The sequence below is a fragment of the Camelus dromedarius genome, chromosome 23 (genome assembly GCF_036321535.1).
Source record: "Camelus dromedarius isolate mCamDro1 chromosome 23, mCamDro1.pat, whole genome shotgun sequence".
Taxonomy (NCBI): Eukaryota; Metazoa; Chordata; class Mammalia; order Artiodactyla; family Camelidae; genus Camelus; species Camelus dromedarius.
This window is the reverse complement of record NC_087458.1, coordinates 32,659,728-32,673,490: the sequence shown is the minus strand read 5'-3', so window position 1 is coordinate 32,673,490 and position 13,763 is coordinate 32,659,728. Positions and strand designations below refer to the sequence as shown.

Genomic DNA, 13,763 nt, shown 5'->3' with positions numbered 1-13,763 from the left:
GAAACTATGAACCAGACTGAAATATCAGAGTTCAACCATGAGTACATTTTCTCCTCAATGTACCAATCACGGGCAGGCAGTCACATGGCAAGCATGGACAGAAGTAGAGCAGGAAGGGTTTTTAGATTAACTCAATGGACTAAATTTCTGTTATACCAACAGATCTACTGCCTGGAAAATAACGCTAATCACGGTGCACTCTTCATGGACAGTGGCCGAGACACGACTGTGAGCAACTGTGTGACTCTCCTTTCCCTGTCCTTTCTGGGCTAATGGATGCACAGACGTACAGTGATCAAGGCATGCAGATAGATCTAAACACCCAAAGCCCGTCTCTGTGAGCCTCAAAACCAGACAGCCAGGGTTTAAATACAAGCTCTGCCACTTACTAGCTCTGTGACCTTGGCCAACATACCCTCTGTGTGCCTCAATTTCCACACTGTAAAGCTGGGATAAAAATCAAACCTTCCTTACTCGCTTGTTGAGAAGATTGAAGGATACACTTCTGTAAAACGCTCAGAAAAGAATGTAGCACTTTTATGGTGCTCAACAAATGTCAACTTAATATTACAGTGGTTTACAAGTCTCCCTTCTAATCATCTTCTGTGTTTCCTGGCACGTCAAATTTCCAAAGAAAATCCTTATTTCTCCTTTTATAAACTCTTGGGGTGCACCCTTCTGTTGATCCCACCACGTCTTTAAACTGAGGGAGGGGATGCCTCCTCCCCACTCCTCTGGGCCATGGAGAGTGCTTCCCCCTTCACACCCCTGACACCTTGCCCACAGCTAGCCCTCCTCACACTAACAGAGTGAGGTGTGATTCCAGGGAGACAAGCAGGGCATGTGAAACCCTTCCTTTCCCTCCAGGTTTGGCCACCCTTGGGAAGCACCCGGGATGCTCAGCTCCATGGCAGGACATCCCTGTGCATGATGGGGCAGATCCTCTCAAGGGAAGGCCCGCTGTGGCACAGAGATACCTGGGACAGGGTAAGTCTCTACTTCTGGGACACAGTATCACGACACTCATTTACCCACAGCCCTGAAGTTCATGGAGAACGTGGCTTCATCAGTAAAAAATAAGACATTTAACGCCTGCCTACTCTTTTGTGTCATCTCTCAGTTGGCTGCTGGAGACAACATGTGTATAAGTATTGGATCCCCTTAAGCCCCAACATATATGAAGTAACAAAAAATTCTGTGGCTTAACATTATTTCAGGGCCACTGTGTAACAGTTCTGACTCTGCTGATGCTAAATTATGGGTATATGATCTATGGAACCTCCTCAAATATCTTTCATCATAAAACCAGCTTTTCTTATTTTCGTGCTTCTTAGTAGTTGCCAAAGACAGTCAAATGATGGCTTCACACAAAACAGCAGCAAAAGTTTAAGAGCCCTCTTGACATACCCACTGTGGTAAACATTTTACATAACTTCTAATTCTCAGAATTCTACAAAGCAGATACGAGGGTCCCCATCTCACAGACGAGGGGAAGACTCAGAACGAACTGACTCAGGCTCAAGTGGCTCAGTGGCAGCACGTGCAGACAAACCCAAGTCAAAACACTACACCCCTTCTTATATGTACCAAATCATCTCCCACCAAAAAGCACACAGCAGCGGGGTCAATACTCAGGGAACTCAATACACTTTTCACCTTTAAGGTGTTCCAGAGGCCGCTTAGAGCTGTTTTATAAAATTCACGGTCACTGGTTTCTAACATGGGAAGAAAAGTCCGATTTTGCCATTGTTTGCACAGCAAGTCTGAAAAGTTCACAGCGAGATGACAGAATAAAACTAAGATATAAGCAGAATAATTTTTCCAGGCAGACAGACACAATGGACATTGTGGTATTCTGAAGCTTTAAGAAAAGTAATCAAAATAAAATCACGTTGTTTAAGCCTTCTTTTAAAAACAGGAAAATTAAGACTGTAAGAAGGTGCAACAGTGCCACCTATGGCTAAAAAGACCTTCCAGGTTGCCGGGAAACATGCAACACAAAAATTGCCTGTAGGATGAGAAACGAGAATCAGGTAACTAAAAGCTTGTGTACCACATACTGCACTTTGCTTCAGGGGAAGGGAGGGGTAGTCAGTATTTAATCTGATATTGCTAATACTCCTGAATATAAACAAAAGACACAGGCTCATGGAAACTCATCTTAGAAGAGGAAAGAATCCAGTCCAGCCACTTCATTTTACAGGAGGGGAGACTGAGACCTGGGATCTGTCCTCCTGTCAATCCGGAGCAAAGTTCCCCTAGGCCTCATGTCTTGCACTGTAGCAAAAACCAACAGATCTGTACTAGGCCTATATTCATAAAAGTCACGTCTGTATTTATCCAAAAGCAGATAATCTAAGTATCTTGCAAAATACTTCTCAAAGAGCCAGAAATCATATAAGTTTGTTGAAATACAAAAACATTTATTTACATAGTAAAACAGCATGAGCTTTATTCTCTCTATTAAAAAGTGACACGTCAAATCAATGTTTTGATATTTTAAACCTGTTAAGAGTGCAGGAAAAAAAATCAAAATTTTCTTTAATCACAAAATTGAGAAGCTTACTCCCTGAAAATGATCAATGTGGATTTTTCTAAATTTAATGGATCTGTTCAGAATCAGACGAATTTAAATGTCTGAGGGGGTGGTTACACGGCAACATGAATTCTGAGATGTAACAATACATATTCTGAGTAAATAATCTTCAAGGTCGTCTGCTTAAGGCAATTTAACTAGTCCCTGTCTCATTAGAATGATACAGATTTCATTAAAACTTCATACTGCACACAAAAATAAAAAGAATCCTTGTTACCTTAAACCATATTCATATATATCATATATAAACATTTTGAATATGCATCAGAAATAAGCCACATTCTTTAGTATTCAGAGTTGATCATTCTAGCTATCTGGCTTTGTGACAGCATATTTTTATTAAGCACACCTTGGGTGCTTTGTATACAAGGCGTCTAACTCTAACAGTCAGACAACTTAAACAATATTACTCAAATTTCACAAATGAGGAAATGTACTTAAGTCATGAAAACAAATTACATATTCATCATCAGGAAAGAAAAGAGTAAAGATTTTAGTTACAATATTCACTGACAATCTTTTCTTCAATACTAAGACTACATAAAACCAATTCAGTCTTTGTAAGTATATCTGTCAATAAGGGCCACTAGAGAAAAACATGTAACATCATAAGCAATGGTTGGACTTTCAAAGCCCACTACTCTTTTGCACAATAATTATTTTAAATGTTTTGTTTTAATGCTTACAGGGCACTAAAATAAAAAAATACTAAATTTTTAAGTCATTACCTGAGAATAAATCATTTCTGAAAATGTGCAATTTTAATTTATGCCACTCTGTCTCACATTCTCACTGGTGTCTCTCCTTTCAAGGCCTCATCAGGCTGAGATCACTAAAATCGGCCATTTATGGACTTAGAGGTGTTCGGGAATGCACTCAATGGGAGGCTGATTAGAGGAGCAATTAAAAATGCATCCTGTGCAGCCAGGGTTCCAGAACAGAGGTAGCCACCACCAGCTGGGTATGATTTGGGACAAGCTGCTCCATCTGAAAATCCTCAGCTGCAAAAAAGGAGACAATGATACTTACGCTCAAACACCTGCTATGAAATAAAACATGAGGAAAGCACTTTAGCCTTAGGCAGGTGTCCACTCACAGCGAGTTTGGTCATTATGATGATGAGGATGGCTGTTAATAAATTAAGCTAGACCAAAAAGTAGAAATCACCATAAAGGAGAAATATTTTAAGTCAATGAACATTTCCTTTTGGATGGATTGCAGAATAATCTATTGATTTTTTTAATACACCAAGTATTGTCCATTAATTATAGATTTACAGATTCACGGATAAGTCTCCAGAAAAAGAATTAGAGGCCTCTAAACTCTGAATATTAAGAAACTAATGTTTAAAAAAAACAGGGGGGAGATTATACCTCATTTGGGAGAGTATGTGCTTAGCATGCATGAGGCCCTCAGTTCAGTCCCCAGTAACTCCATTTAAAAAAATTTTTTAAGAAATGGAGAATTAAAGCAAAATGATGGAGGAATACAGAATTTTTTTAGAGACTCAACTCAGATTTAAGATGGGGAAAAAAACATCCATTTCTCAGAGGAATTCTTGAGAACTATGTAAACTGGGTCTGAGATGTCTAGTCTTTTAACATTATTCAAGAATTCATATTACCAAGTCTTAAAACTACCTGATAACCCACAGTGGTGATAGTGATCGTAACAGCTGCCAACACGGATCGAGTTCCGGCTAGGACTGCTCTGTTCTGACATCTCTGCCCCTGAGGCCTCACCAGGCTGAGAGCACTAAATTCGGTCATTCATGAGCATCACGTGTAAGTCCTACATTTGTGCTTCTCACTCCCCCCTCCCCAGCCCCTCTGAGGGAAGCATTGTTATCATGTTCTCCACCCGCAGACAAGGCCACTGAGGCACTGAGACTAAACCCGTTCCAGGTCACATCGGCATTAAAGGACGTCTGTATTTCTGCTGTTTTGCTTTTGACAAAGGAATCTGAGATATCAATTCAAGAGAGACTGTTAAATAATCAAGTCTGTCTGGTCTTCACCTCAAAGAGCAGATACTATAAATTCCTGATGTAGGATGAGGCTGCCGCCACAAACTGACTCAGCTTGAAATTAATATCCAAGATGAAGCAGCGGATACACGTAAATATTCACGAGTGTCAACTCCGCTCACGGGTCTGAGCCCTTCACTGCCTGAACGGGGGTGAAGTCCCCACCCGTGTCTGGGAGGGAAGCGTGGCTCTTCCAGGTCGCACCTAGGCTTCACGGGCTCTTTCCCCCCACAGACTGTCCTCAATGATTTAAAAGCTCTCAATATTTTTACACCATGCAAAACTGAAAGACATTTCTGCAGATGGAGTAATTTCTCAGGCTTAAACCTTTTTTGCCTACACTTAGCAAAGGGGAAAAATGAAACATGACTCTGCAAAGTGTCTGAGCCTCACCACTCACAGGAGTAGAAAGGCCACAGCAGAATATGACTCTTCACATTGCAGGATGAGGCCAAAATAAAGCAGCCCCAACAACAGGCACTCCCAGAGACAGCGCTCAGCAGTCTTCTGCACACTCACGGTTGTGCAGCCCTCACCACCATCTATCTCCAGAACACTCCATCATCCAAAAAGAAACCCCCTGTCCACTAGTAGTCACACCCCATCCCCCCTCCACCCAGCCCCTTGCAACCATCACCTGCTCTCTGCCTCTGCATGTGCCTATTCTGGGCATTTCAGATCACTGAAATCAACAATATGTGGCCGTTTGTGTCTGGTTCCTTTCACTTAACATGCTGTTATCAAGGCTAGTAGATGTTGAAGTGGTATCAGCATCTCGCTCTGTTTTTTTTTTTTTTTTGAAAACGTTAAAGTTTATTAGAAGGTGGTAAGTACTATCAAAAAGAGTAGATTGGAGCATAAGGTATTGTGTTTCAAAGGGAAAAAGTCGGGTTGAGCAGTCAGGGTGGACTTCCCAGAACAGGTGGACTTTTTCATCTTCCCCTTTATTTTTTTTTCTTTTTTATTCACTCTTACGTCTGAATAATGTTCCAATACATGGAGATACTACATTCTGTTCATCCATTCAGCAGCTATGTATGGACGAGGTCCAGAAGAATGAGTTTAAGAGGTGACTAGCAGGGATGACATTAAACAAAGGGCAAGATGTGCTTTAAAAAAAAAGCCAACCAATGGAGGCACAAGGAAATTCACTGCGTTTCTGAACAAAGTGCATGTTTGCTTTGGCAGCATTACCGTGCAGGGCTGGGGAGGATATTGGCAGGAATCACGGGGAGGGAATCACCTGAGAAGACGCCCCACTGCAAGTAGCTCAGCCAGTTCTCCTCCCTCATCCTGTATTGTTAGAGCCATGTTTCTTGGTTTCTCTTATTTCAAGTAATAGCACTTTAACTACACATCTGATCATCTGCATCAGACCACCTTACCTCCAAGCCACAGAAAATCATTCACTGACCGGAGCAGCTCCAGGACATAACGGTGATGGATCAGGGAGTACTGCAGCATCCCTGCCTGCAACCACAAACCACACATGTGCCCTGGTGATGTCCGGAAAATAAAATGCATGGAAATATCTCACTGCTGTTACACGACATCTAACCCTAAATTTCCCCAAAATCATGCTGTCAAAGTATTACTCAACCCTCTTACTACAAACAACAACAACAACAACAACAAAAACAGCTAAGAAGGCAAATTTAGGCTCTTCCATTGAAAACCAGCAACCATCAATGCCAGTATCTGAGCTGGAATGCTCCTGACTTCAAAAACCACTGCGCAGTTACTTTTGAATCGTGAAAGGCCCATATGTATTCCGTGGATTATATTACAGTAGGATTTTTCATTTCAAAATTTCCAGTTGCAACTTTAGCACAAAAAAGTTTATGTTTCAGATTTCAAATAAATCAATTATCTTCCACATTCTTAATGTTGATCCTATTATTATTTTATAAAGGGAGCTATGCTGCATATTATAAACCAACTGTTTGGTTTCTGCAAACAAGACCTTTATGACCTCACTATTTCAGAGCAAACTTTTATGATGCTTTGAGAGGTGGGGCCTGGGGCGCTCCCTAACAGCTCTTTAAATACTGACAAGGATGTGCTATTAAATAATGCAAAGGCTCTAATTCCACATTAACTAGGAAACCAAAGAAACTACACCAAAGCCTTATCATTTTTAAATATTCCTATTTTTTGAATATTAATGTTCTTAAAAGATATGATTTTTTTTGAGAAAGATAACAGCTGTATTAAATTTCCTCTCACCAAGAACGCAATTTTTATCAAGAATAAAACACCTATGGAAATCCAAAAGACGGATATTTCTACCAGAGTGTATATGCAGATCTGAACACAAACCTAAATCCTATCAGATCTCAAGCGAACGAGCTCAACAAAGTCCTGGGCTACCCTGGAACTTAGCTCTTCTGTTCCAAATGTTGGCTGAGCTAAGATCATCACACAAGGCAGGGAAGGAGAGAAGAGGAAATTCCACCTGGTGGCCTCCATCTGTTTTCTTCCAGCCAAAAGGCGCCGCAAGGGCGGCCCCGCTAAAAAGCCCTCCCCATAAGAAAATCCGTCATCCACACTGCCCCTGCCGTCCCCAAGCAGCCCCGACGCCCCTCTCCCACGGGTCACCTCCCAGCCTGTGAATGGTTTTCTAATGACCCCCCCAGTTGGTGGCACCCTCCCGCTCTTCCCCGCTACACACACACACACACATACACACAGAGCAACGGCAGCCTTCCCAAAGCACAAATTTGATTACATCACCCCCACTTCAAACCCTTCAGAGGCTCCCTGGTGGAGTTCTAGCCCCACCCCCGACACTGCTCACCCAGCCTCACCACAGTTCCCAGGTCCCCAGTAACCTCAGGGGCCCCCTGACCTGCTCCTACTTCCCACTTGCCTCCAGGCTCATTTTGACTGTTTCTCAAGGAAGCCTTCCCTCCCCCCAACCTCCACACTTTGTTCCTCTGTTCCTAGAACATTCTAGGCTAAGTCAACTTCTGACACTGCTAAGCTCCCAAGAAGCAAATACATTTTGCTTACTAATGTGGGTCCACTCTCTCTCCCCTGGCCACTCAGAAGTGCTCGTGTAATGAATAAATGAATGACGGGGTGGGACTCCAAGTTACAGACATACCTGCTCTCACCCATCCCGACCCTTTTTTCTGTAGAATATCAGAAGCAAAACCAGAAGTAACTTTTCTGAGGGTCACTACCTGCTGACACCCTTCACTGCCTCCTGTGTCAGTTCTAGTAAAACCCAAACTCATCCAAAGCCCTCCACCCAAGGTCATCTCCAGTGTCCTCCCCAGCAGGGCACCCTCCACCCTGGACCACACAAGGCACACTCCCCGAGTTTCCACCCCACAAGCCTCCAGGCCTCTGCCCGGGCTGCTCCTGCCACGTGAGCCATCCTCTTGATGCCTTCTCCTGGCTGACACTTACTATGTCCTCACAACTGAATATAGAGCCCATTTCTTCCAGGAAGTCCTCTCTGATAATGTCCTTTAGGTCTTGACTGGGCTCCCTCTACATCAGCACTGCATGGAGACCAACTGGGTGTTTGCCTGCTCCTTTGAGACCACGACCTCTTGGGGGCCACTTGTGAAGGAGTGAGAGATTACAAGAGGGGTGGGAGAAGCAAAAAGCAAAAATCACAGCTGAAATCCCAAATTCAAGGATTCTTTCTCAGAAAAAAAGAATAAAATATTTCACACGTATGCAATATGGTTACTATTTTTGTGGCTTGTGGACAGCAAGAGCTTGGTGTTCTAGTCCAAAATCCAGGTTACATGCAAAGAAATGTATATATTCATATCCAAAGGAAACCAGAGCTGCTCAACAACAGTTTGCAGTTAGAATTGAAAGGAATATTGATAAGGGCAGTCTCTCTCTCTCTCTTTTTTGTTTTCTAGCATCATATAATTTTAGAAGTATTTGCGTGACTAAGAGATGGCTACAGCCCATAATTCTGCACTGGAGTGTTTGGGGCTGAGGAAGCCCAGATTACATGCACTGTGTAAATGCAATCACACCAACACAAAGACAGCGCCCTGGTGGTGGAGCTGATGTTCCAAAGCAGGCAGCCTTATGCAGTAAGAGAACTCTAAATAGAAAGGAAGAAATGCAATGTTCTCTACTCAATTTCATTAGCTATAAGGGCCATGAACTGATAGTATATCTTGTCTAGTGAAACCCAAAAATAAATTGTCAAAGTCGATTTTCTTCATCTGACCGTTTTATGCTAACTTTATATATGAAACCCTCACTCCATACGGAAAGCTCAGGCCTACGCTGCAGCACATTTACATCCCGCGGAAGAAAGTCTATCAAGGGAGAACTAGAGAGTTTCCCTTCAGAAGCTGCTAAGTCTGGTTTTGCACCTGTACGTCATTTGCAACCACGTCATCGTCAAAAGAGTAAGACCTTACCTCTGTGGGGCGAAAAGCACTGCGGTGCCGAACCATCAAAGAACACTGAGATTTGTGAAACAGTCCTGAGGCACATAAGTTGCACTTTCTCTGAAAGGCTCCAAAACTGACCCACTTCACCATTCCACGTACAACAGGGAGGTACCGGAATTAGTAGAGAAAACATGCTCTTGAAATCTGACAAGGCCCTGCTTGAATCTTGCTACAGCATTTACTAGCCGCAAAACAGACCAATTCCTTAACCCCTCTGAGAAGGCTTCCCAATCTGCAAAAGGGGGCTGCCACCACCCACCTGGGAGGCATGGATGTGAATGCAACACGCAAGTAGGGCGGCCAACTGGTACCTGACACGGGGCCTGGCTCGTTTCCCTCCGCTGCCCTCCTCCCCCTTCAAACTTGCTCTGTTCCCCCCGGTAAGGGTCAAGCCCCCGGAACAGAATGCCTGATTCTTCTGTGTGTCCCCGGATACATGACTTACCCTTAGGAGGCCAGAAAAACAACTGTCTCCTCCCCAGTCACCATCAATGTTCTTAAGAGTCTGAGAATTTTTAACTCTATTTTGCAGGGAGATTATTCCAAAACTGTCCAAGCACCATTCTCCAGGTTGACTCCCCTCCCAGCCCCCATCCCTTCTCACCTCAGATCCTCTGTCTGATTGCCTTCTGTTCATGGGAAAGCGAGTCCAGTAGGGTGGGGACTTCCTAGGCCTCCCTCTCACCCTCACAGATGGGTGTGACTACCTTCTCCCCACTCCAACTCTAGCTTCTGAGGAGATTCCCCTCCCGGACCCTGGACCCTGCAGCCACTGCATCGTCCCAAGACGCGCAAACGTGGCCACAATCTTCCCTTCAGATTTCTTCCTGGGTGGCCCTCCCCATCCCCCCGCCCCTTAAGGTTAAATGGTATTGCTCTGAAAATCGCAAACGCTGCCGCTGACTGACACACCAAACCTGCATTGTCTGGGCATTCCTCTAACCGAGGCACAGCCCTGCCCCCCCTCAGCCTCAGTCTGCACCTCTCAAGATGAGCTCATCCACCTACACGGCTGTGAACACCAGCTAAGAATGACGACTCACAACGTGTATATCTAGACTGGCACCTTCACCTGGGCCCCAGGCTCATAGACCAGAGTGCGTCTTTGAAGTCCTAACTTGGATGACAAATGGCATCTTAAAAATGCCTCATGTCCACCATTTACTCTGGAATTCGATTTCTGGAGGTACCTCCCACGCTCCCCATATTAGTAACAGCCCCAGCACCCACCTATGTGTTTGAGGTCACATTAAATTTCCCCTGTTCCCTCCACCTAGCCCTGCACTGGAATCTGTCTTGTCATTTCCATCGCTAAGCCCATCTCAAGTCTGGTTCTGCAGGGACCACGGCCGGAACCCCACAAGCTCATAGCATGGTGCAGTGAGTCACAATCTTCTGAAGGGAGCTCCCTGGATGGGGAGGCCATCTCCTGGCACGGGTCACCTCAGTAGGCACTGGATTCTCACAAAGGAGGCCCTGGAGAAGGGACTCAAGGTTCTCCCGTGGTCTGAACTTTGAAGAGCCCGAGGTCTGTGGAAGCTCCTAATTAGCAGACACACTTGCCAGTGAGCAGATGAGGATGGAGGAACCCAGGCAAGGCTGTTCTCACTCTGAACCCTGGGCTCTCAGGAGCCACGGGAAAGGCCTGTGTCCAGGGCACAGCCCAGCCATCACAGATCCAAGCCTGCATTTGCCAACCCGGACAGCCTAGACTCCTTCTACTTGTGACACTTACATCTGTTCTCTTCCCCCCGAGAATGTGATGGACTCTTTCAGAAAGCCTGGCCTGTCTCAAGCGAGACCAAGTCAGTGAAGGGTGAAGTGTCGACATTTGGACCAGAGCATGAAAGGAGAACAAGGCCTCATGGCCAGCATGACGGTGGTGGCCAAACACTTCCCCCAGGTGAGATGAACCAGAGTGGGGGTAAAAATCCAAAGTCCTAGGTCGGTCAAAGCTTCTTCCTACACGGCTGATTTAGGTGTTGGAGACTCACTCGGCAAACTAACGACACGGCCGTCAGTGGTGGACGTCAGCTGCAACAGACACAGAGTCAGCTACTTACTGAAAACATGTGTTAAAAGTAAAGTCCTGTGTAGGGAGGACAGCATGGCTGCTGAGCCAAACCACAGACCTGGCTCTGCATGCCAACTGGCTGAAGCAGAGAGGAAGCCACTGTCCCCTTTAGAGGACCCTGTGTCCACCAGATCCAGGTGAGCCAGCTACTTAGGAGAAGGCAATGTTGTCCTGATACTCAGAAAAAACAGCCTCGTAAAGGGAACAAAAGAGTGGCATGGATTTTAGACCCGCTTCTGCCCCTTTATGAAGGCAAAGTAAAATAAATGGCACTGGGAATTTGAATGCAAAAAAAAAAAAAACCGGTGACTGCTTCCTCCAACAGCTGCTCACCCATGAGCCGGCCACTTCCTCACCAGTGACCGCCGGCCAGGCAGCACCATCACGCACGTCACAGAGCGACAGCCAGGAACCGCGTGCCGAGCACGTTTGTGGAAAAGCAGGAATTGAGCAAGATGCTGCAGACTTTGACTTGACAAGATTAAATACTCCATGAAAAGAATCCCTCAGCAGCCGCCTAAATCAATTCGTATCTCACTTCTTAAAAACAATCAAATTTAATAAGGGCGCATTTGTCAACCAATATAAGGAGGACCAAACAGGTTCCTCAAAGCAAGGATTTTAACAGGTATCAAACACCAGTGGGTGATGTGATAACAAAGCAAACATACCAAAAATAAGAAAATAAAAAGATGACTAGGATAATACATGGATCAAGGCAGCTGTTAACTTTTTGTCTTTTAAAGTGATGGAGACTGCACGGAGGGCGATCCAGCTATTTCCAATGCAGGGTGTGCACAGCCCACCTTTTCAGACGCAACAACATACTCAAAGGCCAGTACAAGAGAAAAAGGGAAAAAGAAAAAGGAAAAGAGGAACAAGCGAAAATTAGAAACACACAAGAACAAAAATGAATTTGACAGCCTGTACAAGAATTTACGTGAGTGTGTGAGGCCAGGGACGCAGGGACAGTGAGACCCATTCTCACCTCCTGCTCCAGGGAAGGCAGGGGCCTGTGTGGAGCAGTGCTGCCGGGGGACACCAAAGTGGTCAGAGCCCCAAACCAAAACTCCACCTACATGCGTCTAGATAGATTTTGAGCTACAAATTATGGTCACATTTCAGGCTGGACAGTTTTACTCACTCCCACCAAGAGTAGCAGGAGAGGATTAGGCTCTGCTCCTGCGTCAAACATTGTTTTATAAATTAATGACTGTAGAATAGTAAAAGGAACAATGGAGTAAAAGTGACTGGAGAAGAACGTGCTTGACCCGAGCTCACAGGCCGCGTTATCTCACTGACGTTCTGATGCTGGCTGGGTGCTTTTTGTACCACAACAGACAGACCCACCAGGAGGGAGGTTTAATGCGCTGCTGTATTTTGATGCTGAGAACCATGCCTGGTACACGAGGTTCTGGGTAAACAATGGTGACAGTGTCAAACACTATGGGCTAAGCACACATCCAACTATTCTGCGAAATCCCAAGGAAAGACTTGAAAAGGCAAAAACAAGCTGGCATTCTCTGGTGGGTCTACAGACTCAGAGCCAAGCAGTTGCTGAGCAAAAATGTCACCAGTGCCTCCTATGACAATAGAGGAGGCAATGGCCACGGGGCTGGGGCATGGCTCCAGGCTTCCACTGCTCACGCAGCAGTCTGTCCAGGGGGAGAAGTTAGTCCCTTCTTACGTTGCACCGATGCACCTACCTGGACTAATGCCTGGGGGCTCAGCAGGAGGTGACAGGTGAGGTGAACGGAGCCAGTCTGGGAGAAGCCCGGTGCTGGCAGCTGTGCCTTCAGCAGTGCCCAGTCTCCTAAACCTGCCACCTCATCTCCAAGGAGCAGAAGGGGAGTGCGGACATGTAGATCCCAGGACCCTGTGAGGACAAGTACAGATCATGGCCACGACATTACTTGCCCCTTCCTTAAGCCACAGAAGAATCTCCGGGGAGGAACTGAAAATTCATCCAGAGTTCTCCAGGCAACACACGCAGGTGGGACTCGGGTCCCCTGTGCCTCTCACTCACAGGGATGTTCTGGACTTTCTTTTTATCAATTCTCTGGCACCTTCTCCTCCAACTGACCAACAACCAGAAATTAGGATCTGATCTTAAGTAAGTTCAAGAACCACAGATCACCGCCTCCACAGCGGACCCAGCTGCACATTCTAGGAGCTCCGACCGTCACCTGTGAGACCGCCATGAGCGCTCTCCAGACTCAAGGCCCAAGGCCGTAGGCCGGGGAGACACAGATTCCCTCACTCTCCGCAGCAAAGGAGGACCACCTCTCTGCAAAGGCATCTTAACCTCTCTTGCCCGAGGGAGAGCATGTTGGACACACGGGGAAACAGAGCAGAAAGTGGGGAGTAGGCAGCCCAGAAGAGCTCGTCTGCACTTTCGAGGCAAAGTGAGGCCTTTGACATAATCACAGGGACAAAGTGAATATGAACCTTTCCCTGCTCTGTCCCAAACTCCGTGACAAGCCTTTTCCTGCATAAGGAGTTCTTTCGGAAGTCCCTGGCGGTGTTTCTGATGTCTTAACCTGGCATGGTGACTGTCAGGCATGAAGAGAGGGCCTGAGCCGTGCAGGTGCTGAGCCTAGGAGTCAGGAGACACAGGCTCCACCCCCACCTCAA

The 13,763-nt window shown here is 45.7% G+C and overlaps 1 long non-coding RNA gene across 2 annotated transcripts in view; it reads right to left on the bottom strand.

Moving 5' to 3' along the window:
* LOC135319027 (uncharacterized) overlaps positions 1-13,763 on the bottom strand; it is a 50,619-nt gene that overhangs the window by 16,908 nt on the left and 19,948 nt on the right. The window lies entirely within an intron of this gene.